This window comes from Corvus hawaiiensis, chromosome 20 (genome assembly GCF_020740725.1).
Source record: "Corvus hawaiiensis isolate bCorHaw1 chromosome 20, bCorHaw1.pri.cur, whole genome shotgun sequence".
Taxonomy (NCBI): Eukaryota; Metazoa; Chordata; class Aves; order Passeriformes; family Corvidae; genus Corvus; species Corvus hawaiiensis.
The window spans coordinates 2791229-2804593 of record NC_063232.1 but is presented as its reverse complement, the minus strand read 5'-3'; positions in this window follow the sequence as shown (position 1 = coordinate 2804593).

Sequence of the window (13365 nt, the reverse complement as noted above, 5' to 3'; positions counted from 1 at the left end):
AACGACCCCCGGGGCTGGGGGGGGGGGGGGGGGGGGGACCGGGACCCGGCGGCTCCCGCATCCCGGAGCTGTTCCCAGCCGGGGCGAGGAGGGAGAAGCTGCGGTTCGGGATGCGGGGCAGCCTCTCCCCGACTGTTTCATTAACCTGCAATTAGAGCGGGGCCGAGCCGAGCAGCAGCTATTAATAGCCCGGCAGATAAAGCTGACTCAGGCAGCAGCAGCCCCGGGCTCCGGCAGCGGCTCTGCAAGAGGGAGGGATGGGTGGATGGGTGGATGGGTGGATGGGTGGATGGATGGATGGGTGGATGGGTCCCCGGTCCCCGCGAGGTGACAGCGCTGCAGGAGTCACCGTGACCTTTCCCGTGGCCAGAGGACGGGCCATAAAGAGCGGCGGGGCCGAGCTTGGGGCAGCTCCCGACTCCTCTCCCATCCCACCGGCCACAATGAGGGTTGGGTTTTTTTTTTCCCCCAAAGGATGATCACGAAGCTAAAAATACAGCAGCGCCAGTGGCCTTTAATCCCGGTTCAAGAGCGATCTGACACTCCTGCTCTGCTTCCCAGCCGGCTTTTTGGGACGCTGGCACCGGCCAGAGATGCTGCCAGCTGCTGCTCCATGGGTTCACTTGATCCCTTTCCTCCTCCGCTCGGGGTCCAACCTCACGGATGCCCCTGGGCTTCCCCCAGCACCTCCTCTCCCGGCGGGACCCCGGGTCCGACCCGAGCAGGATTCTCTTGCTGACAGGGAGGATTTGCAGTAGCGTGTTCAGGCTGCCAAACATGCCGGGGTTATTTTTACCCGGCTCCAGGGTGGGGTATAAATAGAGCCGAGGCCGTTCTCTGTTGCTGACCGAGAAATGTCCCACAGAATCGGGCCAGGCACGAAGGAAATGTCACCCGGAACGTGGTCACCCCTGCAGGGACCCTGCCCTGGCTGCAGAGAGGGGAAATAACAGAGCCCTGGTGCCACCCCTCTTCATGTGGCCCCCAAAAACCACGGAGCCAGGCAGGTTTGTGCTCTGTTTTGGGGAATCTGGGGGAGTTGTGAGCACAAACTTTGTCCAGGGATGGGCACCTCTAATTAAATCTCTCCAGGATTAAATCCCTTCATCCCTCAGGGCACCCCAAGTCTGTCAGAGGGGATCAGCCCTGTGAGGGCAGGCACTGGGGGACTCAGGGAAAGGCTGCTGGAAGGACAGCAGGGACAGGGGGTGACAGACATCACCAGCTCGACTTCTGTGAAAAAAAAACCCCATGGAAGCTTTCCAGCCTGGCCTGTTATTTATGGCTTGGGATCAAGCAGCTGCTCCCGGCGGGGGCTGCCCTGCTCTGCTCCACAGGGAAGGCTCCTGCAGACAGTTTGTTCCCAATGTATGGAAACTTCTGATGAGGTGAAGTGAAATGCTGGGGGAAAAAATCATAAAATCCTTTAGCAGAGGCCTGACCTCGCCCCGTGGAGCTGTGCCACTGGGTGAAGGGCTCTGAGCGAGGCTTTGGACGCCTGACAGAAACAGCAAATGCTATAGGAGCGCTTTTATAGAGCTCTGCTTCCTTGTGAAAGCCAGACTGGTGTTTTCTTTTCCACTTGGACAAGGATTTTCCCATAATTGTGCTATTTTTATGGAGGTTTCAGACAGAAACAGAGGGCCTCTCCCAGCCAAGCCCTGGTGCTGGAGGAGCTGGAGCACTGGAGGGTTCAGCCTCTGACGCAGGTTCCCTGTCTTTGCCAAGTCCCTTTGCTGGCAGATGTCTCACCCTGTGGAAATGGGGGATTTGCTCCATCTCTGCTTCACAGGGATTTTTTTTTTTTTTTTTTTTTGGAGTTCCCTGCCTGGAGATGAACTGTGGTACAGATGCTGCCTGAACCAGGGGGAAGCAGAGGAGCCTTTGTGGCACAAAATGGGAGCTCAGCCAAAATTCCCTCTCTGAGGACACAAAAATTAACACCTCACCAGTCAATATCAATTTCTCTCCCCCCAGAGAAGGGGCCCTTATCTCCCCCAGGGCAGCTCATCAACACCCCAATTACTGCTGAAGAGATAAAGGGTAAGGAAGCACCAGGAGTGATAGCTGAGGTGCCCCTGAGGAGGTACCAGCTGTGCCCATCACCAGGGCCTCCCCCAGTCCCCAGGTTTTGCTGGTTTCTGGACATATTTTTCCTGAGAGGGAGCTTTTTTGGGGAGTGGTGGTGCTGCTGGAACCTCAGCTGGGTTTTGCTGCTCAGTCTTGCTGGGTGTTGCGGCAGGTCAGTGGGAAGGAGCCAGGTGGGAGCAGGTTTTATGGGGAGGAAATGAAGTGGCTGAAGGGATGAGCCTCTGTTATCTCTAATCTGAGTGGGATTTCTGCCCGACTGCGGGATTGGAGCTGTTATTGAGCTGCTGTGCCTCCGTGTGCCCGGTCACTGGGGCTGCACAGGAGGCTGGCACTGGGACTGTGATGGGGGACTGTTGATGCAAATCCTTTTGCAGGCTTGTGGAGATGAATTTAATCTTTAGAACACTGAAGCCTGGTGGGAATGAGCTGGGCTGGGCTGGGAGCTGCCAGCAGCCGGACGGCTCCGCTGCCGGCGCCCGGAGCCATTAGCACGGCACTAATAATGTCCTTTATTAAATCATAGCCACATCATCAGCTGCACTTGGGGATGTGACTGCTTGCACGTCCCTTCCCAACCTGCCTGCTCCTCTGCGTGCTGTGGGAGATGATTTTTTCTGTGGGCTTTCAGCAGTTCTTTGCTCTGGGGATCCATCCTACAGAAGGGGCTGGTTTTTACTCAATTTATCCCCAGGTCCTGATGGCCTCAGAGACACAGAGAGTTTCTTTGTCTGCATTTAATATTGGCAGAAAGGGTCTGCACATTGCCCCCTGTGAGCTCCTGAGTGAAATCCCTTGTACCAAACCTGAATTTCCCCCAAATACAGATAATTCAGCCCAAACTGGGCTCCTGTGCTCTTTGTACCTGCCTTGCACCAGGCCAGGCTTTGCTTGGGTTTACTGGAGCTGCTTCCATGAATCCCCACCACAACCCAGCTCTGACCATGTGCATTCCATGCCCTGGGTTCTCAATCCCAAAATATTTTGGAACCAGGCAAGGTTCAAGCCTTAGGAAAACCCCACCCCTGCTGGAAGTGCTGGATAATGGGGACAGGGCTCCTTTTGGATTAGTTGCCCACAAGCAAGAAAAGCTATTTTGAACCAGAAGCTGGGAATGTTTGAGCTAATCCCAGGTGGAAGCTGATTAAGGGCTCGTGGGGGGAGATTTGGAGCAGATCCTGGTGGCACAGGGAGCCCGGCCACGTCCCCTGGCTGCTCTGCCCAGCCAAACCACCCCAATCTCCAATGAGTGAGAGGAGGTGAAGCTCAGGGCAGCCTTTCCCGAGGTGTTGGAGGGGATTTCATTGCACAAACCCTTGCCAAGGTCTGTGGAGCTCAACCCTGACCTTTGGCAGGGAAGGGGAGAGCTCTGTGCTCCTTTCCAGGCTGGTGAGCAAAGGGATCACAGGGGGCACCTTCCTGAGCCCTTCAGCCCCATGTTACCCACACCAGGGAGCTGGCAGTGTGTTCATCCTGTCATATCCCAGGGAAATATTTGGATTTTGGCCACCATTTTCAGGGGCTTGTAAGTTTTTCTGTGGGAGATTCCCACCCTGGGCTGGGTGAGCTCTTGCTCCATGCTCTGAGTGGGCAGTGGCTGTGCCAGGAAACAAAGGGTGCAGGATTTGGGTGGGATTTTGAGGAGGAATTGCACAGATACAGCTTTCCCCAGGGAAGGTGCTGCATGGCTCATTCCCATGGGTTTCTCCATTCTGCTGTGCCAAGCACGGGGATGTCACATGTGACACCCAGCATCGCTGCATCTGGTACAGGACGGTGGCACAAACAGCAAATTTTGGGTCAGGTGCCTTCAAGCACTTGGGGGAGGAAATCTTAAAGGCAGACGTGGGGCATCTTCCCAACAAGCAGAGCAAACTCATCACGGTGGGAAGAGTCCTGCAGGCCAGAGCTGCAGCTTGGGCCCCGCTGAATTCAATATTTGGGTTTTATTCACCTTGCCCAACAGCAGCCCCTTGTTTGAGACTCACAGAAACACGACCCAGGTCCTGTGCCTTGCAGCTCCTGAAACCACAGAGCTTCCTCCACACAAACCCTGAATTCTTCCCCACATCCTGCCCTGGGCAAACACAGAGCAGGACTGAGAGCAGCGCTCAGCAAACAGCAGCAGGAGTAAACACGGCGGCGTTTCCTCTCCAGGAAAATATTGACTTGCCTCTCTGATCACTCCTGGACTGAAAGCACATTTGGAGCAGCTTTTAAGGAATTGCTTACATTTGATTTTCCTTATATTTTTTTCCACGTGGAGCCCCACAGCAGCAGCATTATGGCGAAGCCTGAGGTGTTTTTAAAGACCCTGTTTCAGGTGTTTAGGTGCTGCTGCACATAAATCACACCTCAAACCATGAGCCCTTGTCTGCTCATGGGCCCTCAGTGCTCCAGATATTCCTGAGGCTGAGCCCTTCCTGCCCAAGGACCCCCAAAATATCTTCCTGCCTCCTTCCTCTGAGCCTGACCATCCCCAAACCCCCACCCCAAATTTACCTGCTGCATGGGGGGAGCACCAAACGCTGGGCTTGTTCTGGGAATTAAGGGAGTTTTCCTGCCAGCACGGAAGGAAGTCCCAGGCGAGCTCTGTATGTAAATTTTTCATGCATATATTTGCATATATCTGATCACTGGGAAAGCTGGGAGCAAAGTTTCTGTGTAATGATGCTCAGCCCCCCTGCTGTGGGTGTCTGGGAGAGGGGAACTGCAGGGAGAGCCCAGCATGTGCCCCTCTCCTCATGTTATCCCCGCTGGGATAAAGCCAGGGAAGTATTTTCCAAGGATTTGGAGGGAGAGGCTGTGTGCCCTGGGCAGTGTGGGGGCAGGTGGTCACTGCAGTGCTCACAGAGGTTTTTGGGGACAGAACATCCTTTGCTCCTTTAGATGAGAAATTCCTTCCAGGAATTAATTCTGTTGTCTCCTTGGAAGATTACAGATTAACTCGCTCCGATCGCTGTTTTCCTTCCCTTAAAAGTGGAGAGTATTGGCAAATCTTGTTTTTCAGAGGTCCAGGCTGTAATCTGGGACTGCTGGCCCCTTTTTCTCCTCTTTCCCACAGTGGGGTACAGGATCAGAGCATCCCAAAAGTGGCTGTAGGCAGGCACACAAAGCCTGGATCTGAGAGTGGAGCTGGGGAAGGAGACACTGGGAGCTGCAGCCACGGGGTTGAAGAAACATTTCTGGAACCCTACACTGAACCCTGTTCCCTCCTGCTTGTCGTGTGTCCATTTTCCTTTGGAATGCACCCAAAAGCTGGGGAAGCACAACTGCAGGTTCTGTCCATGGAGCCGAGCTGTGCCTGCCAGTGGTGACATCACAATTTGTGTCCGGATTAAAGGGAAATTAAAATTAATCCTCAGGGTCCAGGGAGATCTCTGGGGTTTAGCATTTTTTTCCCCTGATCATTCAGTATTTTTAGCAGATGCTTTTTTATTTTTAGTTCCTCGCAGAGGCAGCAGGTACAGGAAATCCCATCCCTGTCCCAGCAGCTTCATCATCTGTGCAGGGGAGTGATGGGAGGAAGGATGGTACCAGGGAAAATAAAACTGGCTGGGGTTGGCTGTGCCACGCAGAGCTCCTCAGAAGGGAGAGAATAAAACCCCAGTAATTAAGCAAGTGTAAAGAATCTGAGCCGTGCTGTGCTGTGAAACTCTGCTGGGAATGTGCTGCTGGTTGGGGTGAGACCCCCAGACCCCAGAGATCCTGTGGGATCCCCCTGCAAGGAGCCGCTGGCTCTGGCACTGCTGGGCTGGGGTGAATCCCAACAAAACCAGGGAAAGAGGAAATGGATCAGGGGTTGCATCAGGCCGGGAGCAACCATCAATCCTCCCCAATGAACAAGAAGTTCAGATAAACCCTTTGCTGTGCTCAGCCTCGCAGCATCCTGAAAATTGCAACAAAAAAGTGAGGTTAATATTTAATTAACTTCTCTCCTTCGGATCACTGCCGCCATGCACAGTGTCACACCGGAGCAGATCCCAGTGCCCTCAGGATTTATATTTAATTCCACAGGGTTTGCAGAGGCAGGAGGTGCATGAGGGGCTGTGTTGGTGTTGGTGGGAATGGGTGAAACCACTTTGCTGCAAATACAAATCCCTTCCCACCGAGTCCAGCCGGGCACACGGGTGCTAAGCCAGCACACGAGGGCCCGCCGTGCCTGGCATCTGTGTCAGGTGGCTGAAAAACACATGGAAAAACTGTTGGCTGAGCAGGGCACAGGCACGGGGCTGTGCAGGGATCTTAATTAAATCACTTACAGCTGGATTTGGGAATGAGCCCTGGCATGCACCGCTCCCAAATTCCACTTATAATTCCACTCTGTGCAGGGCGAGGGACACTCGGGCCCTCCCCGCCCAAGACGCCGCACCCGCGGCTTTGGGGTGGCGTGAAAAATTGATTTCTTGATTAAAGTCTAATGTGTGGTATAATTAAGGAAATCCTCCCGGTTCACAAAGTCATTAGGAGATGATTAATTAGGATGAGGCTGGGAGCTGTCTCCTGCCGAGGAGCAGGCGCGTGGCTGCCGCACCGCCTGGACCCCAGGGCAGCGGGGTCATCGTCACACACGGGATGGAGCCTGGCCTTCCCTGGCAAACCCATCCCGGGAATCTCTGCAAACACAGCCTGGCCAGCTGAATTTGAGATCCCTCTAAGCCGCTGCTGATGCTCCTTCCATTTGCAGTTTAAGGTCTTTTACTTCAAAACATTTAATTAAATGGTCACGGTTTAGCTGCAGAGCCCAAGGAAGTTCCTCCAGAGATGATCCATCCCCCTCCATGTCCATCCTGCACCTCCCAGATGCCCATAACACAGCCCTGACCAGAACATTTTGCTTTTTCCCCGATTATCTCCCCAGTTCTTGCATTAGTTTTATTTGTGATAAAGAGAGCAGAGGCAGCAGCTGCTCCAAGGGGTTTTTTGTTGCCTTCCAGAGACCTGGGGTTGATGCAGACACCAGGAGTTCATGCTGGGGACTGGTGTCTGCATCACAAGCTGGTTTTAGTCTTGAAATGGTAATTGAATACTAAATGGTAGATCTGTCAAATAGATTGGGTGAAAAGATCAATTTGCTTTAGATAGAGGAGACCGTATTTCATGGCAGAAAAAAGGAATTAGGGAGAATCAGTAACTCAGCCTGTCAGTGTGCACTGGTGGGAGTTATTATGTGTGTCTCAGATGTGTCTGATGAGTCTGAGGGTGAAAATTATTATGGTTGAAGGAAATTTTGGTCACATAGCTGCTTTAGTGGCTTGTTTGTAAACAGTTCTGCTATGCTTGACACATAGATGTGAGCTAGTTTAGGCTCAATGAATGAGTATTGAATGAGGGGGAAATGTTTTTCTGCGGTCCAGTAGTGAGAATTTTCTATTTTCTTTTCATTTCCCTTTTTCTTTTGAGAGGGGAAGCAAAGTCTGGAGAGCTGGAGAAGTGTCCGACACGGCACTCATAGGACAGGGGTAGCGAGGTATCTTTTTTTATGTCCACACTGAAATTGTGTTCTGAATGTTTTAAGAAATGGGTTTAATGAGCTCTGTGCACCCCCAAAATCGCCCCACAAGGGCACCAAAAGGTGTTCAGGTGCTGATCTCCCCCCACACTGATTACAATTTGTTAATTAACCTCCTCCCCTCCAGGAACTGCAGCAGGGGAGAAGATGCCCTGCACTGCTAGCCTGCCCTCCCTCGTGCCCTGCAGGGCTGTTTTCTCTTTGTAAGTTAAGGAAAGAAAAAAATGAAGTACTAGGGAGTAAAATTAAATCTACCATGAAAATGCACCACTCTGGCAAACAGTAACTGCAATTACATCCCCAGCCTCACCCTGTCCAAAGGACGAGGTGGCTGGAAGTGCTGCTCACGCCAGCTCATGTGTCCTGGAGGGGAATTAAGTCTGGTTTTGCTGTGGTATTTTACAATCCTCATTCATTTCTCCAGTGAGAGAATAAATACTCTTTAAAAACATCAGGTTGCTCAGAGCTCCATCCCACCTGGCCTTGAGCACTTCCAAGGGTGAGGCAGCCACAGTTTTTCAGGGTAACACTTCCTCAGCACCCTCACAGGTTCTTGCCCCAAAAGAATCTCTACTCTGAGCAGTTCAAGCACTCCTCTTGTGCCTGTGAGCATGTGGAGGGAACAGAGTGCACAGCATCAGCTGTCAGGGAGCAAATCTAGTTCAAACACACAGTTCTTATGCTGAAGTCGTTAAATCTTTGGCTAAACTAAAAAGGCAGAGTGAATAATGTTTTTAATATGCTCAGGAAATCCTCCACACTGGATGAGATCAGAAGAAGCCATTAGCGAGGATGGACAGGGATTCTTCTCCAAACAAAGGCCGATACTGAGTAATTGCAATTCTATAAACAGAGCATCACTTCAAAAACTCAATGGCTGCCCCAGCAGCCGGGGAAGCATCAAACCCTGGGGTTTAATGTGAAGGTAAATGGATGGAAAATAATTAGGAGCCTTACAGTTCCAAGCTTATTTTTCCAATCCACATTGTCCTCGAGCCATTATATATTTAACGGGTTTGCTCTGCACTAATGGGAATGGAATTGCCAAATTCCATCTGCACTCGAGGACCAGCCTTCCCCAGCTTTGTTTCTGGGAATTAAAGGACAGAGACGAGGCTTTTTTTTTCTGAATACACTCGGTTTTATTTTTCGCAAAGCTAAAGAGCTGCTTGCTTTATAGATTAGATTTTTTTCTGACATCAAATTGCTGCAAAAAAACCCAGCAAAAACTGTAACTTAATATAATAACTAAGACAGTGCAGGGTTTTATTAGCTGCCAACAACTGAGGAGCATCCAAGGGGTTCTCAAACATCAGTTAACCCTCAGAACACCATTAACCATGAGTGCTGTGATAATAATTTTATGGGGAGCAAAGAGGTGGGGCAATTTATTCACCAGTCCATGAATTTCTGTCTCCAAGTGCCTTCCCAGGTTAGCTGTTAGTCACCCTGCAATACGTTTCCTTCATTTAATGTCGAGTTATAAATCCCAGCCTTTAATTTAAGGAGCAGGTCCGTGCTGGGCTAGCAGTCATCATTTGCTAGTAATGGACTCAAGCTGCAAAATTTGGCTTCAAAGCTCAGAGCTGTGTGGATTTAGGGTTTTAGCTCGCCCGTTATAGAAATAAGAAACAGATGGGATTTGCAGGCCTGGTTCGGACTCGGTGCTTCTCATCAGGTCAGTGTTGTTTAAGTCAAATCAGATTTTCAGCCTGATTCCCTCCTGCCCCTGCCTGGTGCTCTGATGGCACACAAACTATCCCCAGGGCTGGAATCCTTAGAACACTGGGTATGTTCTGTACATCTTGGAAAAGAAATATTACCACTGGTTCTGCAAGTGGTGTGGAATTAGAGGCAACTGGGAACATTTGTAGTTAGCCCCAGCAAGGTCCTCAACATGGATTTATATATCAAAGTTCTTATATTTTTAGAGCTGAGAACTGTACAATATTTCTTTCTCATCTAATAAGGGTTCTGTGAGACGCATGGAAGGGCTGGGTTTGAGATCTTCTTAGCAATTTACACAAACAGAGCATCTTGCCTCAGTTTGTTGTAGACTCCACTCCTTGTGGCAGACCTGGCAGAATGATTCCTCAGGGATGGTTTCCAAGGGAAATGGTGGCTTACTCCTCTATCCAGACTGAGTCTGGGTATCTTCCCTTTGGAAGCCTCTCTTCAGCTGAACAAATTATTAAATTTAGTAGTGAAAGAACAGGCTCAAACCGCAGTTTGCAGAAGGTGAGATGAGAGTAGCTCATGGTCCTGTCTGGTTTTTAACCCAAGTGTCATTTAAAATAGGGCTGTTCAGCATCTCAGAGTTTGTGGTGGTGCAGAACCGTCTGTGGTTTGCTCTTGTGTGCCACTCATCAGGAATTCCTTGGAAAGGAGAATTTCCTGAAGGGCTTTCACTCCTTCCTGATGGCTTGTGGAGATGGTTTTAGCTGGAAAAAGGGATTTATAAAAGCATGGTGCTAAAGACTCGCAGACAGGCGTTGCCTCAATCAGCGCTGCACAACTCATACGCACACCACGAGATTGCCAGATCGTGGGCAAAATAAAGAGCTGCTGTTCCCAGGCTGCCTGTGCAGCAGCCCTGCTGCTTTTGCCAGGGATGCACAGAACTGGAGGATCTAATAAGAAAACACTTTCATGTTGGTTGAACTTCAGTGCCAGCCCAGCTGAGACTAGGGCAGTGCCTGGGGACAGGCAGCCACGGTGCTGCTGCGGAGAATGAAAAGCGAAGGAGGGCAAATGTTCAGTCTATAAAGGCTTCCAGCCTAATGTAGGATTAGTGGAAAGAGAATGGACTGCACATTAAAATTCACGAAGGAGTACGATTTAAGATCCATGAATAACAGAGCCACAATTATGCAGGACCAGGGATTTGGGTTTGTTTTTGTTTTTTTCCAGAGCTGGTGGAAGAAGTGAAGTCATTACCAGGACGTGGTGTGTGGCTGCCGCGTGCTCTGCCCTCCTTGCTGGATGTTGGGGGCACACAGAGGTGATGATACTGAAAGGTTTAACGCAGGGACAAGAGGGAATGGGAGAGGTTGTAGAATCCCAGACAAAATACGAGGGGGTTTTTGTGGTCTGTTTGATAGGCTGTTTGTCCCTGGGTCTTGAGGCTGTCTCTGGTAAGGAAAAGTTTTAATACTTGTTTGGTCTGGACAGATCTCTCAAGTTTGGGGGATGTGGCACTTGGGTATTTGTCACTCTGGACACCTTCTCCGACCCAGAGCCTTGGTCAAGCCACTTGATCTCCTGGAGCTCGGCTCCCTCTTCCAAAATGAGCCTACCCAGAGGGGTGTAAGGGATGAGTTCATTACTGGGAGGTAGTTAGGGATAAAGGGTTTCAAACCTGCTTTTTTCTTCTCAATTAAACCACATGAACCTCATCTCCTTCAAAACAAGGCTGTGGAAGGAAATCACAGGTGAGCCTGGACCTACAGTGGGGACCATGGGAAGGGGAGGAAGGCAATGCCCAGCTCATCAACCTCCAGTTTTTTGTTACTTAATGCGGGAGAGCATCAAGGAGATCTGGTTTTTCTTAATGACTTAGCATGAGAAAAGCTCATGCTGGGGTTTGATTCTTCATCCTGTGTTCCCCTCCACGAGGACAGAGGCTGGGAAGTCAGCTGCTGTTATTCCATGGTCTTAATATAGAACAAAAGAGTAGTATTTTGTCCTAGATCTAACAGCTGGAGAAATAAAACTACTTTGGGTGGCAGGAGATGCTGCCACATGTCAGAGGACATTTCCAGGGTAGTTTAGGATATCTGCTTGTTCTACAGTCACAGAAATATATTTAAATCACAGCCATGGTGCACTCTAATGGGAATGTAGAGCCTAAGTGAATTATTGATTGTTTTGCACATTTGATAAGGGAGTCAGAAGAGGAAGGATGTCTGATATACAGAAATAGATTGGGAGCCTCCCATGGGTTGTAACAGAAGTGCAAGCGTGAGAAGGTCTTAAAATAGCCAACAGCATTCACTACTGCAGGTACAAAAGGCCTTGAATCGGTGAAATACTTCAGGTGGAGATCCAGGGAGATGGATCTGCTCCATGCCTCCTGGATTTTTTTCCCCTGCTTGCTCTCAGTGTATGTGCTAAGTGCCCATAAGCTGCCTTCCTTCATCTCCTTAGGTAAGCGTGGGATGAAAATGTTCCAATTTAACATGAAAACCACAGACACCATTTAGAGATTTAGGTATTCTCCAATCTGCCCTACCCCAGTCTCCAGGGAGACTGTTCCCATGCCATTCTGCATTTATATTTCTGCACAGATAATTTCACTGATCCGAGGGCTGCTTGGAGGATTGCTGGGGAGCTTTTTTTAAACCACAGACACCGTGTAGTGGCTTTGTATGAGCGTCACTGAATCGTTTCCAATATTCAGCTCCTCACCTGTCTGGATGGTGTGTGAGGGCTGACAGACAGATGGATGGACAGACTGTGCTCTGTGTGAGAATGCAAACAGCTGAGCCAAAGCTTAATCCTCTCCCCAGCCCGTGACCTTTTTTATTCATGCTTGCACCTGGCAGGAGCAGCAATCATTCATGGATGTGGCCTCAGAAACAGCTGCAGATCTGACACTGGAGTTAAATTTAAAAAGGGTGATGCAGGCGAATGTCTGAGGGGGGCAAATTAACAAAATCACTTCCTAGACCAACTTTAAAAAGAAAACAGGGCTTTTAAGGATATCAGTTGAGGCCTGCAGTGAGTATGCCAGGTCTCTTCTGCTGAACACAATGATGTTTGTGCAGAAACGTTTGCAGAACTGGGGCACAGAGACCTGAGTGTGTGACTGTGACTCACTGCAGGTCTGGGCCATGTGCAGACACAGCTCCAGCGCCTCGGAGCAGCTGGGAAGGGGAATGGGACTGGCCTCAGTGTGAGCTGGGCAGGGCTGTCTGGCCAACAACAAGAGGAGGAGCAGTTGCTGTGGCAGTTCTCTCCCCCTTTGTGCCGGCGTAGCTCAGTGAGACCAGGCTGAGGAGCTTCTCAACGCTGCAGTCGAGATGGGCTCTCAGCAGAGAACTGCAAATCCCTCTCCAGCACGGAAATATTTTATTCCACCAGAGCAATTCCCAGCCTGGATCTGGCCGGACACTGCCCACCTGCAGAACAAACCAAGATAAACCAGTGCAGATTCCCGCCAGTGCTGTATTTCCTGCAGCCTTTTTTTTATCAGAAACCTGGGAGTGCAGTTAGGAGTAACCTGGCTGTCCTGGCAGAAGGCTGCACCGTAGGAATTGTTGCTTTCCATGGAGCTAAACACAAGGAAAAGAAATTCATTATGGAGGAGGAAGGCTAAATGTCTGATTCTGTCTTCAAAAACAAGCAATTTTTAACAAGCGGAGCAAGATTTGCAATAAAACTTGTCAATTTGTAAATGTTTGGTAGCAAGGCACTGTAAGACAGCAGATGGAGGTGTGAAAGGGGTTTGGGTTTTTTCCTGTCTAACACCTCCTTTCTCCAGCACTCTTCCTCTGTTTTAAGAATAACACTTCTTCAATAATGACTCACAGCCAGTGCCACAAAAATCCTGGCTGTCAGAAAAACTGCTGGGTGGCTGACAGGAGTGCAGCTTGCAGGGAACATTGGTTTCTTCTGTCTCTGCTGAAATCACAGCTTGGGGATTGTTCTTCTAGAAAGTGGCCCTACTTAGAGATTCCAGGCACAAGGCAATTACCTGTCTTTCCTTGCTGGATGTAATTAATAGATGTGGTTTTCTTCACAGGCACCGAGGGATGCCATGTTCG